The sequence below is a fragment of the Cetorhinus maximus genome, chromosome 22, assembly GCF_964194155.1.
Source record: "Cetorhinus maximus chromosome 22, sCetMax3.hap1.1, whole genome shotgun sequence".
Lineage (NCBI taxonomy): Eukaryota > Metazoa > Chordata > Chondrichthyes > Lamniformes > Cetorhinidae > Cetorhinus > Cetorhinus maximus.
Window position 1 is genome coordinate 39,883,564 of NC_135900.1, and position 16,107 is coordinate 39,899,670.

A 16,107-nucleotide genomic window follows, 5' to 3' on the forward strand; every position below is an offset into this window, starting at 1 on the left:
GCCACCTTTGCATGTGGCTGCATCAAGCTATGCATAGAACGTCGGTACGCAAACACCAAGTGCCACTATGTGCTGAGGTTCTACCTCTCCCTGGTGTTGCGAAGGATGGGTCTGGCCACGCTGCCGTGGAACACTCCAAGTAGTTGGACCGTGCCGTATCACCTGTCCCTCATGGAAAAATTTATGCAGAGAAACACCTTTTACCACAAGTCGATCAGGCAGTGGTTGGCATGTAACGTCCTAGAGGCCCTGCGGGAAAAGGAGATGGTGGATCCTATTGGATGGTTCCCCGAGCAGACTGTCAAAGTCATTTGGCAGAATGCCTCATTGCCAGAACTTTCCAACATGCACCAAGATGTAGTTTGGCTGGTGGTGAGAAAGGCCCTCCCCGTCAGATCCTTCCAACACGCCAGGAGTCTCACCCCCTCCCCACATTGACCTCGAGGTGGCTGCGGTGGAGAAGAGACCATTGTTCACCTCCTTGTGGAATGTGCCTTTGCAAAGAAGGTCTGGAGAGAGATGCAGTGGTTTTTGTCGAGGTTCATCCTGAGCAGTTCCATGACACAGGACTCTGTGCTCTACGGGCTGTTCCCAGGGACGTCAACTGCAGCTGGAGGATCATCAACTCGGTGAAAGACGCTCTTTAGTCTGCCCAAAACTTGTTAGTCTTTCAGTGCAAAGAGTTGTCTGCCACATTCCACGGTCCAGGACTATGTGCTGAGGGATGCCTTAAAGCTTGGGGTAACCGCCACAAAGGCGCAATAGGGAAAGGTCGCAGTCTAAGATCTTTCAGCCACAGTGCACCAAGAGACTGGGAATTGTATAGATCCCTCTCGCTATATGACTCACATTGAATGTATGCAGTGAATATTGCATGTATCACAATTGTATTGAAGCACCTCAGAGTGCAACATGATCTATGTAGACAACTTAAATACCATTGTAGTGTCTGACTGTCTGTTATGACCATTTTAAAATGCCTGTAATGTTCCTTGATTGTATTGAAGCACCTCAGGGTGCGACAGGATTTATGTGGAAAACTTTAACATTATTGCACTTTTTGTGATGGCCATTTCGAAAAGTTTTCTAATGTTCTTTCAGATATTTTATGAATAAAATATATTTTTGCAAAAAAACAATAGAGGCAACTGAGAACCTGCTTACTTCTGAGCTTGTGACACCTGCTGTCAGGGGTGGAACTGTTGTTGTTTGGCAAACCAATCTCTTAACTCGCAACAGTTGAATACCAATTCTTTGGCACCTCCTCCTACCTGCACCCCATTCAACATCAAGCCACCATTTCCCAAACTGTCACTGACTTAATCTCCTCTGGAGATCATCCATCCATGACCTCCGACCCCATGGGGCTGGATTTTCATTTTTGAGGTGGGGAGCAGGAATTGGGAAATTTCCCAGCTCGGCCTTCCCGCCGCAGGAGAAAGTGTCTACAAAGGCTGGATTTTCATTCTAGGGGCATACAGGTGCTAACTGGAGTCAGGTCCACTTCCCTCAGAAAGTGTTAGGAGGCAGCCACAAGGACTGCCGAGTGCTGAGGTGGGCTGTTTAAAAAGCCCACCTCGGTGTTCTGGGACTTTGTCCTAGTTACAATAAAATCAATTAAAAAAACAGCCATCTAGCCCTCACCCCTTACTCCTCACATACACCCCATGCCCCACTTATGCCAACTCATACCACCTCATGCCATCCTCCCACCTCCCCCATGAATACTGATACCCTCCATGCTAACCTATGCCACCGATCCACTCCACCATGACCCCTCCTCCATGCCAATCTAGGGCACTTTCATGCCCATTCACCCAGAGTATATGCTCTGTAGGGAACTACCCAGTATACATCCTGTAGGGAACCACTGAACCCTATAGTAATAGTAGTATGTGTGGAAACTCTTTAAAAACTGTTATTCATTCATAAAAATTGCTTTTACTACAGCCCTACAAAAGTGTTGATCATCCAGACCTTTTAAGATATCAGTATCAGAAACTGCATTCACCTGAAACCACTTTATCTTCTGTAAATAAACATTGTGTAGTTGACAGGATAGATCAAAGAGAAAGAACTGTCAATAAAGTGATGTTTTTCCTGGGGCACAGCTGTTTCAACAGACAAATGGATGACTAGGCTCTCAGCCAAGCCTCATTATGCATACTTGGCTGTGGGGCCAAGTATCCAGGAATTGGGTCCCTGGCACCATTTTTAAAGGTCCACAGAGTCTCCCTGACTCTGTGAAAATCCAGCCCAAAGACCCCAACTCTACACAGCCTGCTTCAATCACCTTCCTAAGAGCCACAAACAGAACTGCCCAATACGCGCTATGAACTACGATAAGCCCACCTTGGCTAGCTACACAGCTATCTTGACTACATTGTTTCAGTCTGTTCTTGCCCCATTGAACTGATTTCTTCCTGTCTTGAAACACAATATTTTTCCAACTACATTCGGACGCCCTCCACCACTGACAGTTTTCAGTTTCCTAGCCCTAACCATCTCTTTTCACTGTGGATTCTCAATCCCTCTATGTTGTCATCCCCATCTTAAGGACAACCTGAGGACCCTCTACTTCTTCTTTGAACAGAGGCCCAACCAATTCCCATTCCCCACCCTTCTTCACCTGGCAGAATGTATTCTTACATTGAATGACTTCTCCTTGACTCCACTCAGTTCCTCCAAATAAAAGGTGTTGCTATGGAAATGCATATGGGTCCTGGCTTAGCCTCTTCCCTTCCCTTCCTGGACTTCTCTACCTCCATTTCTGGGGATTGGCTGTTGACCAATATCTACTATAAGTTATTGTAAGCCCACCTTGACTAGCTATACAGCTATATTGACTGCACTTCCCCACACCCCACTTCTTGCAAGGATTTTATTCCAGTGTCCCAGTTTCTCCTTCTCTATTGCATCTGTTCTGAAGATGCCACCTTTCATACCAGTAATTACAATATGTCTTCCTTTTGTCTCAACTGAAGATAACCCCCCATATTGTTGATAGGGCCCTCGACCATGTCCTTTCCATTTTCTGCATTTCAGCTCTCACCCCTTCCCCTCCTTCACAAAACCATCATAAGGTTCCCCTTGTTCCCACCTTCCATCCCACCAGCCTTCACATTCAATGGATCATCCTTCACTATATCCACCGCCTCCAACATGATGTGATCACCTAATCACCTTTCAGCATTCTGAAGCAATTGTTCCCTCCAAAATGCCCTATCCACTTTTGAATCACCCCCAACCTCCCCTCCCCTTCCTTTCCCAAGTACCTTTGTGGTTAAGCATGGAAATGCAATATCTGTCCTTTTACCTCTTCACTCCTCACAGTCAAGCTTACCAAACACTCCTTCTAGGTGCAACCGTGATTTACTTGTACTTATTTCAATTTAGTACATTGTACTCACCATTCTCAAGGCAGTCTCCTCCACGGTGGGGAGACCCACTGGGTTGGATGATTGCTTTGCAGGACACCTCCATTCAGTCTGAATCTCAATTTACCAGTCAACTGACATTTTAAATCTCTGCCCCACCCGCACTTTGACCTTTCTATCCTTGGCTTCTTAGCTCAATGGAAGCTTGAGGAGTAGCACCTCATTTTTCAAGTCGGCACTTTACAGCTTTCTGGGCTCAACTTTGAGTTCAACAATTTCAGATCAAAACCACCATTCCCATTTTTTTCGAACAGAAGCCATTGGTAATGATTCCACCATTGCCATTTACACATCCCCAAAACCCATCTTTTGTTTTTTAACTTGTCCCAATAACATTCCCTTTTGTCTTGAACCATCTTTCCCATTGTTATTTAGTCTCTCCTGCCATTCACCCTATCACGGACCTTTCCTTTTTACTTTCCTTCCCTTCCCCCTTCCCCTGCCACTGTACTTGCTTATGACATGATACATCTCTAACTTCTTCCAGTTCTGAACATCGACCTGAAACATTATGACCTGAATTTTTCAGGCGGTGGGTGGGCTCAGCAGGAGCGAACAGGGGCGGTCACAGAGCCAATCGCCACCGCGATCAGCTCTGCGCCACCATTTTATGCGGGCAGGCCAATTAAGGCCCACCCACTGTAATACACGAGGGGTAGCGCTCAGCACTACCTTTGCATGCGCGCGAAAGAGCACTTCAATCTCCCTGAGGCACGGAGCTACCTCAGAGAGATTGAAGGGCTTTTGATATTATTAAATAAAAGGCTTAAAATTTTATTTGAACATGTCCCCTCATGTGATTGTGCCACATGAGATGGGATACGTTTTTATATTTATGAAATTTTATTTATTTATTTAATAAAAGCTTTAGGAAACCTCACCCTGTTCGTGGATGAGGTTTCCTAGAAAACATGAAGGCCACTTGTCCTTTTCGCCTCCCCATCAACCGTTAGGTTGGACGGACAGTGTTTACAATAACTTCAATTACTTTCTTAATGGTCTTAGGCTGTTGCCTTTTGGGCAGGCGCGCAGCCAACTCCTGTGCGCACCCGCCAAATGAAATATCGCGGGACTGTGTGATGATGTTGGGATGCACGCCGGACATCATCGCGTGTCATTTTACGCGTCGGCATGTCGGGCCTGCCCTCACACGCCAACTGAAAAATCCTGCCCTATATTTGTTCCTCTCTGCACAGATGCTTCCTGATTTGATGAGTATTTCCAGCATTTTCTGTTTTTAATAAAGGTTTCTGATATTAATTTTACAGGTTAATTTCAATTCTGTCCCAACTGTTCCAGTTCTTCCAACTTCACAGTAGATGTAAGTTAGCCCTGAAGCACATCTTTTGAGTTATGAGAGTTGGAAGATAAAGTTTTCTCAACCACCACAGGTTTAGTTTCTGCAGTCCTTCTATTTATGCACCTCCTAGAGAAAATGTTTTCTATTGATAATCCAATATTTCTACAGAATGTTGCAAACGCACAATCCAGTCAGCTTTAAACAAAATAAACAAATATATATTGAAATAATCAAATATATTGGAGGGAAATTTGGCACAAATATTAATACAAAATATGAAGTTATGTTTAATTTGGGAGAGTGGTGGAAATGGAAATGAGTACAGCGCAAATGATAAATCTCCATGATAGACTGAAAATGATGAACTTCAACTCTCGCTTTAAAAATTGGAAAGCAATAGTTTTATTTTCCTAAGCCATTGTGACATTAGAGAGATCACGTTTTGCTGATATGGCTGCAAATAGTTTGGCATCTAAGACCATTGGATTACTTGCATGAAAACCAGACAACAGGAAGGCATGAATTTTCCACTTCAAGGCCCCAGTCAAAAAGAAACCCAGGAGGCTGGTATGCAATCTGTCAATCTGGAGAGGATATTGCCTGGTTATGATGTTGCTGTGCCACTGTTGCTGGCCTGTTCAGGGAAGAACACTTTAGAACTGAAGTCTGAGTTGGAATTTTGTCGTTCCTATATTGCCTTCACGAAAATGGTGATAAAAATAAACTGTGGATGTTTGCAAGTTTTTAGCTACATTTTAAATGTGATGTGTTAACATAATTTTTAATTTCTATATATTTATATTTGGAATGGTGGAAATGCTTTAATCTCAACAGACCTCCATAAATATTAATGGGGCATAAATAAAATTGGAATATTTGCAATGCTTCCTGAATGAAAATAAAATGTTCCTCATTTTTAACTTGACAAATTGAGAGCTTTGATTATAAGTCTCTCAAACATCCTAGCATTGATGTGCTCCATCACACAGCATCACTTAATTATTTTCCTTTGTAGGAAAGGATTTAATTCCCTCAATGTCCAGATGGTACATGATGTCTATAATGTGATACAGGTGATTCAGAAAATCATCCTGGCTGTTGCCATAGCATCTACCACAATCTTCCTATCGCAGACTCTGTGCAGACTCTTTGAAAAGGTTAGTTCAAAACAGCAGAGCACAAACTCTTTCCAAAATTATAAATTACTAACATATCTCTGAAATATTCTTTTTATGTTATTTATTTAGGGAATTTTACTTATGTCAGAGTTTTCCCTTAGGGTTTTTTTAATTCATTAATGAGATATGGGTACCGCTGGCTAGACCAGCATTTATTGCTATCCCTAATTGCCCTAGAGAAGCTGGTGGTGAGCTGCCTTCTTGAACCATTGCAGTCCATGCGATGTAGGAACACCCAAAATGCTGGTCAGAAGGAAGTTCCAGGATTTTGACCCAGCGACAGTGAAGGAATCGTGATATAGTTCAACGTCAGGACGGTGAGTGGCTTGGAGAGGAACTTGCAGGTGGTGGTGTTCCCATGCATCTGCTGCCCTTGTCCTTCTAGATGGTAGAGGTTGCAGGTTTGGAAAGTGCTGACGAAGGAGCCTTGGTGAGTTGCTGCAGTGCTTCTTGTAGGTGGTACACACTGCCGCCATTGTGCGTCGGTGGTGGAGGGAGTTTAAGGTAGTGGATGAGGTGCCCATCAGGCAGGCTGCTTTGTGTGGATGGTGTTGAGCCTCTTGAGTGTTGTTGGAGCAGCATTTATACAGGCCAGTGGAGAGTATTCCATTACACTCCTGACTTGTGCCTTGTAGATAGTGGACAGGCTTTGAGGTGTCAGGAGGTGAGTTACTCTCTGCTGAATTCCCAGCCTCTGACCTGCTCTTGGGGTGAGCTACAGCAGGATATTGTCAGCATACGTGTATAAACTGACACACAGTATTTATATGGCTGGTCCAGTTCAGTTTCTAGTCAATGGTAACCCCCAGGATGTTGATAGTGGGGGGATTCAGTGATGGTAATGCCATTGAATGTCAAAGGGCAATGGTTGGATTCTCTCTTGTGGGCGATGGTCATTGCCTAGCACTTGTGTGGCACAAATGTTACTTGCCACTTATCAGCCCAAACCTGAATATTGTCCAGGTTTTTCTGCTGGATACAGACTGCTTCAGTATCCGAGGAATCACAAATGGTGCTGAACATTGTGCAATCATCTACAAACATCTTCACTTCTGACCTTATAATGGACACAATGTTATTGATGAAACAGCTGAATATGTTTGGGCCTAACACTACCCTGAGGAACTCCTGCAGTGATGTCCCTGAGCGGACTGGCCTCCAGCAACCATAACTATCTTTCTTTGTGCTAGGTATGATTATGATTCCAACCAGTGGGGAGCTTTCCCCCTGATTCCCGTTGACTTCAGTTTTGCTAGGGCTCCTTAATGCCACATTTGATCAAATGCTGCCTTGATGGCAAGGGCAGTCATTTTCACCTCACCTCTGGAGTTCAGCTCTTTTGTCCATGTTTGGACCAAGGCTGTAATGAGCCCTGGCGGAACCCAAACTGAGCATCAGTGAGCAGGTTAATGCTAAGCAAGTGCCACTTGACAGCATTGTTGATGACACCTTCCATCACTTTGCTAATGATCAAGTCTAGATCGATGGGGTGTAATTGGCTGGGTTGGATTTGTCCTGCTTTTGTGGACAGGACATGCCTGGCCAATTTTCCACATTGCTGGGTGGATGCCAGTGTTGTAGCTGTACTGGAAGAGCTTGGCTAGGGGCACAACTTGCTCTGGAACATTATTGCCAGAATGTTTTCAGGACCCCTAGCCTTTGAAGTATCCAGAACCTTCAGCCATTTCTTAGTATTACATGGAGTGAATCAATTTGGCTGAAGACTGACATCTGTGATGCTAAACACCTCAGGAGGAGGTCGAGATGAACCATCCATTCGGCACTTCTGGCTGAAGATGGCTGCAAATGTCTCAGCATTCTCTTTTCCACTGACATGCTGGGCTCCTCCATCATTGAGGATGGGGATATTTGTGGAGCCTGCTCCTCCAGTGAGTTGTTTAATTGTCCACCACCATTCATGACTGGATGTGGCAGGACTGCAGAGCTTTGATCTGATCCGTTGGCTGTCGGATCACTAAGCTCTGTTTATCATTTGCTGTTTCTGCTGTTTGGCGCACAAGTAATCCTGTGTTGTAGCTTCCCCAGGTTGACATCTCATTTTTAGGTACGCCTGGTGCTGCTCCTGGCATGCCCTCCTGCACTCTCCATTGAACCAGGGTTGATCCCCTGGCTTGATGGTGATGGTAGAGTGGGGGTTATGCTGGGCCATGAGGTTACAGATTGTGGCTGTATACAATTCTGCTGCTGTTGAAATCCCACAGCACCTCCTGACAGCCCAGCTTTGAGTAGCTGGATCTGTTCAAAATCTATCCCATTTAACATGGTGGTAGTGCCACACAACATGACGGAGGGTATCCTCAATGTGAAGACGGTTCTTCATCTCCACAATGACTGTGCGGTGGTCACTCCTACCGATACTGTCATGGACAGATCCTCTGCAACAAGTAGATTGGTGAGGATGAGATCAAGTAAGTTTTTCCCCCTTATTGGTTCCTGCACCACCTGCCATGGACCCAGACTAGCAGTTATATCCATTAGGACTCAGCCAGCTCAGGCTGTAGTGATGCTATGGAGCCTCTCTTCGTGATGGACTTGAAATCCCCCACCCAGAGTACATTCTGCGTCTTTGCCACCCTCAGTGCTTCCTCCAAGTGGTGTTCAACATGGAGGAGCGCTGATTCATCAGCAGAGGGAGTACATTAGGTGGTAACCAGCAAGAGGTTTCCTTGCCCATGTTTGACCTGATGCCAAGAGACTTCATAGGGTCCAGAGTCAACGTTGAGGACTCCCAGGGCAACTCTCTCACTACTGTATACCACTGTACCACCACGTCTAGTGGGTCCGTCCTGCTGGTGGGACAGGACATACCCAGGGATGGTGATGGTGGTGTCTAGGACATTCTGTGAGTATGACTATGTCAGGCTGTTGCTTGACCAACCTGTGAGACAGCTCTCCCAATTTTGGCACAAGGCCCCATATGTTAGTAAGGAGGAATTTGCAGGGTCGACGGAGCTTGGTGTGCTGTTGTCATTTCTGGTGTCTAGGTTGATGCGGGGTGGTCTGTTGGTTTTAATCCTTTTAGACTTTGTAGCAGTTTCAACTGAATGGCTTGCAGGGCATTTAAGAGTCAACCACATTACTGTGGATCTCGAGTAACATGTAGGCCAGACCAGGTAAGGATGGCAGATTTCCCTTCCCTAAAGGGACATTAGTGAACCAGAAGGGTTTTTATGATGATCAACAATGGTTTCATGGTCACCATTAGACTAGCTTTTAATTCCCAGATTTTCCACCAACTGCCATAGTGGGATTTGAACTCATGACCCAGAGCATTAGCCTGGGCCTCTGGATTACCAGTCCAGTGACATTACCACTACCCCATATACCTAAATAGCTTATGACCACAGAGCTTAATTTTTAAAATAATTAAGATCAAGGATTGTGACTGATGCTACTATGCTGAGCTTCTTTGAAATGTTATCTGCCAGATATCCTCCAACTCACTATGTCAGCCATCTTACAATCATTTTGTTGTGATAATTGTTCCAATTGTGAAGAATACTGTAGATCCTTTTAAAGACATAATCAGGCAATACTGTATTTTGTAATTCAATATTTTGATATTAGCCACCCCACGGCGGCACAGTGGGCATAACAAGGTAGATGTTAGGAAAATGTTTATCCTGGCTGAGGATTCTAGAACAAGGAGCCATAGGGTTTGGCCATTTAGGACTGATTTTGGGGAGAAATCTCTTCACTCACTGACAATGTTCTGTTAATTGCCTCAAGCTTGCCACATAGCTTGCAACTGTCTTCCCTGGTGCTCTAATTCTTGAATTAAACTTGAACCTTTGCATCATTGCTGAGGGCTTTGGTTAGTAATGGCCCTTCACCAGGTCCACTAACTCATCAAAATGTCTCGAGTCTGGGGCACTGAGTGCTGTCAAACTTTGAATCAAGCTGCAAGTCTTAGCCCTACATGTACTTAAGAGGATCACCCATCTCTTCTCTTCCCCCAAAATCTCAATTGCTTGGAAAAAGAACAAGAGATGCTCAATATAGTGGGACCAATCATTCATTGCTGGATCGAAAGGATCAATTCTTCCAAATTGCAGCATGCTGTGAGAGAGTTACTTCGACGATTTGAACAGAGCTTCTACTTACAATTGCTGTGCGAGGTACAGTGCCGATTTTATTTCCCTTGCTTGCTCCTGTTTAACTTATTTGATCCATGTCACCAGTTTGTTGAATCCTGTTCACACGCTTGTCATAAGGGGTGGCCAATTTGGTACTAATGATAGAGTTGAGTAGCAGACACTTCATAGGTAGAAACTCTGTGTTTATTTACAAAGGTACTCAATAGGAACTAAACATGTGCTAACACTTCAGAGTCTATCCCTATACTGCTGCTACTAACTACTAACTACAGACTACTAACTACAGAGGTAGCAAGCGCTACTCTGCTATTGGGTACTAAGATCATGTGATCTTCCATTCTTCTTAAAGGTATATTACACATCAGATTACCACAGATCTATACTATGTTTGGGGTGGTGGGCAGTGGGTGGTGGGTGGTGGGGGGGTGGGGGGGGGGGGGGTGGTGCCTTTTGTGCATCAGGGGCACTCCCCCCAAGATAGTACCCCTTCCTTCCTGCCTACACTGCAAAACCCACAACCACACCTGCCTCACCACCCCACCCTCTAAAGTGGCCAACCCTTCCCTGCCCAATACCCCAACTTACCTGTGTCCAGGATCCATTGAGACCTTCATCCTGAGCTTGCTTGCAGTCCTGGCAACACCCACTGCTGAGCTCTGGCGCTGCCTTGACTGCAAGAGCAAGGATGTGACTTCCTCCCATGAGGGTGGAAGTCCCACTCTTACCTTGTTGTTGCTGACCACAGCGCATTATACTTTGGGGTGGAAACGGACCGGCTTTTTAGTGAGGGGGCTGAGCAGCACGCTCCCCTGTAAAATCCAGCCCCTGGTGTGTGCCTCTTAATTTCACACTCCCGTAGTATTGCTGAATTAACTAACTACATTCCAGAAAGTGGACATGCTACTGTAACTTCAACAATACACTATTGTTAACAACTTCAACAGAAAAAGCATTTTATATATATCATTAAGCTTACAGTGTCACATTTCAAATGCCATGGTTAACATTTCGCTTGTTATATAAAATAATAACAAATAATGAACAATTCTAAAAAGAAGCCAGCCATTCCCTGTTGTTTTTTTCTGCCAATCTTGCAGGCAATCTTGCCTCCCCTGAGGAAGGGACCAAACTAAATTCTAATCCAGTGAAACTCTCAGCAGCACACAGCCTGCAATTAACCTCAGAAATGGAATGTGGTTTTTGGTTCACTTACCTACAGGCAGTGCCAGAGCAGTGAAGTTAAAACAATAGGCAGCTTCAATCGACGTGTTCAAGAGGGAATTGGATTACTATCTGAAAAAAAAGGTGAGGGAATGGTAACAGGTGCATTGCTTATTCGGAGGGCTGGTGCAGACATGACAGGCCAAATGGCCTCCCTCTATGTTCTAACAATTCTGTGATTCTGTGAATAGTTAATTTTGTGCCTAAATCTCACAACCATGTTCTGGATCTCAGACCACCCATGACCAATGACACCAAAGATGAGCTAATTTACGTTTAATAATCCTGTGTGAATGGCTTGAATGAAAGGTAAAAATATGAAGTTGTTCTCTGCTGTGCATCACTCATGATTTAATCAGATACATCAGTTAAAAAACATATCCTGGTATACAGTAGAGATATATGGGACCAGACTTTCATCAGGGCTGTAATATTGAGACCTGGTACAGATAGGATTTGAAAATCATGTTCCTAGAGGTCGTCTCGGAATCCCAGTGCCTCCGGGACAGTTATGTATTTTCAAAGTCCCAGCGAGAGGAGGGAGCGGGAAACGTGGCCGCCGCCAATCAAAAGCCCATTAAGTTCCTCAAGGAGCTCATTAAGGGGCCTGTCTAGTTCAAATTAGAATTTTGATGCTCAATTCAGTGAACCCAATCATTTTGGTGCAGCTTAGTGCATGGCTGCTGGATTTGGTGCGGGGCCATCAGAAGCTGTCTCCCCACCTATTTACAACTTACCTTTCCTGGATTACCTTTCATTGGATCCAGCACTACTCTGTTATCTACCCTCCATGGCCTCTTGCATTGTCGTGGACACCACCTGCCCTTGAGGGAGCTGCCTGACCTGCTCTCTTCAGCAAGGCAGTGGCAGCCCCCAACATGACCGTCGTCTGCACCTTCCACCTTCTGGTGGCACTCAGCACCTCTAATTGAGGACTAAGCTCGCTTCCCAGCTAATTAGGCTTTGGTAATCTGAGGTGCAATACACCTTTAAGAGAATATGAGCAGATTGACCACGTGATTGTATGACCCAATTGCTGTGTAGCGCGGGCTACAATGTTAATGTTAGTCTAGTGTAGGGTCTGGTTGGGGAAGCACATATCATGTTAGTGCTCTGTTGTCTGTGTAAATAAACAGCATGTGCATCTTTTCATATTGGTCTCTGTGTCTGCAGTATATTGTTATCGACCCACCCGCCAACAGATAACCGTGCAACCGGTTCGCGAGCAAAGAGACCCCGCAGTAGAACATAACATAGGCCATTTAAATTTTAAAATCTCGTCACGGGAATGACACAGCTTGGGTGTGGGGTCGGGACCTGGAATGCATCCAAATGTCAAATTCCCGACTCCTTACTGAAAATCTGGCCCATGGTTCTCGGCTTTTCTGTTGAAGCAGGTGCTGTCTTTGACATTATTAATTCCTCAACCGACATCACTTAGAAACTAATTGTGTGGTCATTATCATATTGCTGTTTGTGGGAGCATCCTGTGAGCAAATTGGCTGCTGCGTTTCCTGCATTGCAACAGGGACCACACTTAAAAGCTACTTCACTGATTGTAAAACACTTTGGGAAGCCGTAAAATCATGAAAGATGCGGTATATGTATCTTTTTTTCTCTCTTTTCAGTAGAATGTTTACCGCTTACTCACAATAATCATAATCGGCAAAATCTTGCTGGAGAAATAATTGCCTGTTAACGCTCCAGCAAGATCTGACCCAACATTTTTCTCCTTCCCTGAATGTGCATCATGTTTTGCAACCCCAGTGCAAACCACAATGACACTGACAGTGACCAATAAATCTCTGTGAACTAAAATCAATTAGTGGCTAATTGACTATCATCTACTAGTTTTAAAAAAACTGTTTTCAATCAACTCCAGAAAATTATCTAAATAATTCAAATTAATTTGAGATGATTTGAAAGGCAGCATCATCTCAATATCTGAACAGTCATGAACAGCTTGTTTTGCAAAGCAGATGCATGTCTATGGATGTAGCTGTACCAGCTGTACACTGCACCAGATGTTGTATCCCTTTAACCTGCATTGTGATTTCAACATTTTTACCTTAGCTTTTACTTTAAATTGTGTGTATCATACAGACCAGCAAGGTCCCAAGTTTGACCCTGGCCCATGTTGAGCTAGTAGATCACACCCACAGAAGGAGTGGGATTCTACAATTGGCCTCAGCACCTATAGGCAGTGCCAGATTTATGCATAAGCTAAGTAACCTACAGCTTAGGACCTCACATTATGAGGGGCCTCTAAATATGGAAAAAAGACTAAAATCCAAGTTTTTTTATAATCAAGTGAAAAATGAAGGAAGAAAGGACTCTCTAAACTGGACATTTTGGTTCTGATATGACAAAAATATACTTATATGGCTATACAATTATTTATCATATTGAATTTATAAATCTGTGCATAAATAACTACTTCATATCCACAGCACTGACCTTCCCCTGACCTCTGAAAGTCACATGATCCATTTTGACATTTCAATCACTAAATAAAAGTGCCTTATGTAGTGTTTTCAAGACAATAATAAATATAAAGGGCTGAATTTTCCCCTCCCATTGGGGGCAAAGCTGAAGGGCGGGCGTGCACAGACGCACTTCCAATCAGCGCCCCCGATTGGGAGCGCGCTGCCATTTTACATGGGTGGGCCAATTAAGGCCCGCCCAGCATGACGTCCGCACTCCCTGTGCAGGCGGGGGGAATCCCAAAATTGAGAATGCGCTCTTTCGCGCATGCGCACGAAAGAGCGCACTCATCTCCATGAGGCTAAGTGCAGCCTCAGGGAGGTCAGCTCAAAATGTAAAAAGCCTAAAAATAGAAAAGTAAAATTTCCCTAACGTCCCCTCATGTGACAATGTCACATGAGTTGGGACATGTCCATAATTTTCACAAAAACTTTATTAAAATTTTTAAAAACCTACATGAAACCTTATCCCGCCCGTGGATGAGGTTTCATGTTTTTTCAACTTCCCTGGCCTGCCCACCAACCTTAAGGTTGGACGGGCAGGTCCTTTAATTGCTTAACTGACTCTGTCAATGGCCTCAATTGGCCATTGACAGGTTGGCGGGCGCGCAGCTGATTTTGCTGCACCCCCGCCTACCTGAAAATTTAAATGGGGCACAGTGACGTCAGGAGTTCCCCCCGACAACACCGCACATCATTTTATGTGTCAGTGAGCGGGCCCTGTCCCCCGCTCGCCGATGGGTAAAATCCTGCCCAAGAGGTTTTTTTATTTTAAAATGCCTTCCTTTAAAAAAAATTCTAAAAACTAATAAAGTATGAAAAATACACATGGTGCAGTCGAGATCCATGATATAGTTGACTTCAGAAAATTTTGCACAGAGATCTCCAATCATTCCTTGACACCAGGTAAATATATATATTATTGAAATGTGTGTGTTGTATTTTTTAACTTCTACTTTACTTGTAAACATAAAGGATTGAGTTTAAAGAATTTGTCTTGGGTTTAATTGTCTCATTATTATAGAGAGGTCTGTTAAAAATGAAAAGAACTTTTGAAAGTGGATGTCAGAAGAGAAAAAAGAAGCAGCAGTTTGGTGGGCAGATAAAACAATTACTGAAAGTTATTTCACTGTAAAAAATAGGAGGAACCTCATACCCAAGTGAATCAGCCGGGCCCATAGCAACCACAAGCATCCACCTCTTCTACTAAGATAAATGATACAGATGTGAATGTGACTACTACACCTGAGAATGTTGCAGAGCCTGAAGTCGCAGCTGAAGGAAATAGATACGCAAAGTCCAATGACCCTGGTCTCTGGGGTGTCTTGACTGAGGATGATATTTCATTCTGGACACAGAATGGCCCCTCATTGTGTGAGTCGAAATATTGCATGTTTCAAAATGAATGAAAAACTCCTCTTTCAGCCTTCCCTATGTCTTTTGTTCCTTTTAAAAGTGCCTGCATTTACACATAGCACCAGTTACATCTGCAGCTGGTGCTTAGAAATAACATCTGCAATGTTAAAAGGCATGTCAAGTAATCTTAATTCCAGGACATATTATTAGTACAGCATTGTAGGCCTGTGAGACAATGAGATAGAGAGCAGGATTAATTTTCCCTTTATTAAGGCCTCAATACTTTAAGAACATGAGGTAATTGGTTCATGAATAATAATTTTGAACGTTGAATAAAAATAAATGTAAATGTTTCAGCCAAAACAACTTCTCAGATTTTGTCGGAAAAATTCTGTAACCCAAAGCATCTCCTAAAGTGACCTGAGAATCAATTTGCAGATTCTATTCCCAATCAATCCCAGCTCCCACTGATAGATTGTCTCACTCATGACACCCCAGTTATTGACCCATCCTCCTCACCCATTATCATCATATTCCACCCCTTTGTTATCATCTTATTTCCCCTGTTGTCATCATGTTCTCCCATTATTGTCATAATCCACTCCCGATATAGTTCTATTCTTCCCCGTTTTGTCACAGTACCCCTATTCTCATCATAATACCCCAGTTATGGTCACAGACCTCCATTATCATCCTATTCTCCTGTTATTGTCATATTCCGCACCCCCCACCCCCCCACCAATGATCATCCTATTCCCCCATTTATTGACATACTATCCCCACTGCCCCATTTTTATTATTATTAATTCATGGGATGTGAGTGTCGCTAGCAAGGCCAGCATTTATTGCCATTTCTAATTGCCCTTAAAAGTAGTGGTGAGCTGCCTTCTTGAATCACTGCAATCTGTGCGGTGTAGGTGCGCTCACAGTGCTGCGCGGAAGGGAGTTTCAGGATTTTGACCCAACAATGATGAAGGAATGGCAATATATTTCCACGTCAGGATGGTGTGTGGC

General features: G+C 44.0%; 1 protein-coding gene across 4 annotated transcripts in view; it reads left to right on the forward strand.

Moving 5' to 3' along the window:
- gpr19 (G protein-coupled receptor 19) overlaps nt 1-16,107 on the forward strand; it is a 57,423-nt gene that overhangs the window by 23,158 nt on the left and 18,158 nt on the right. For 2 of the 4 annotated variants that reach the window (XM_078568129.1, XM_078568131.1), the window contains one exon: nt 5,753-5,894. The exons of the other annotated variants lie outside the window; for them this stretch is intronic. The gene's annotated coding sequence lies outside the window, so the exon portion shown is untranslated. The remainder of the gene's footprint in view (nt 1-5,752; nt 5,895-16,107) is intronic. 4 annotated transcript variants of the gene reach the window in all.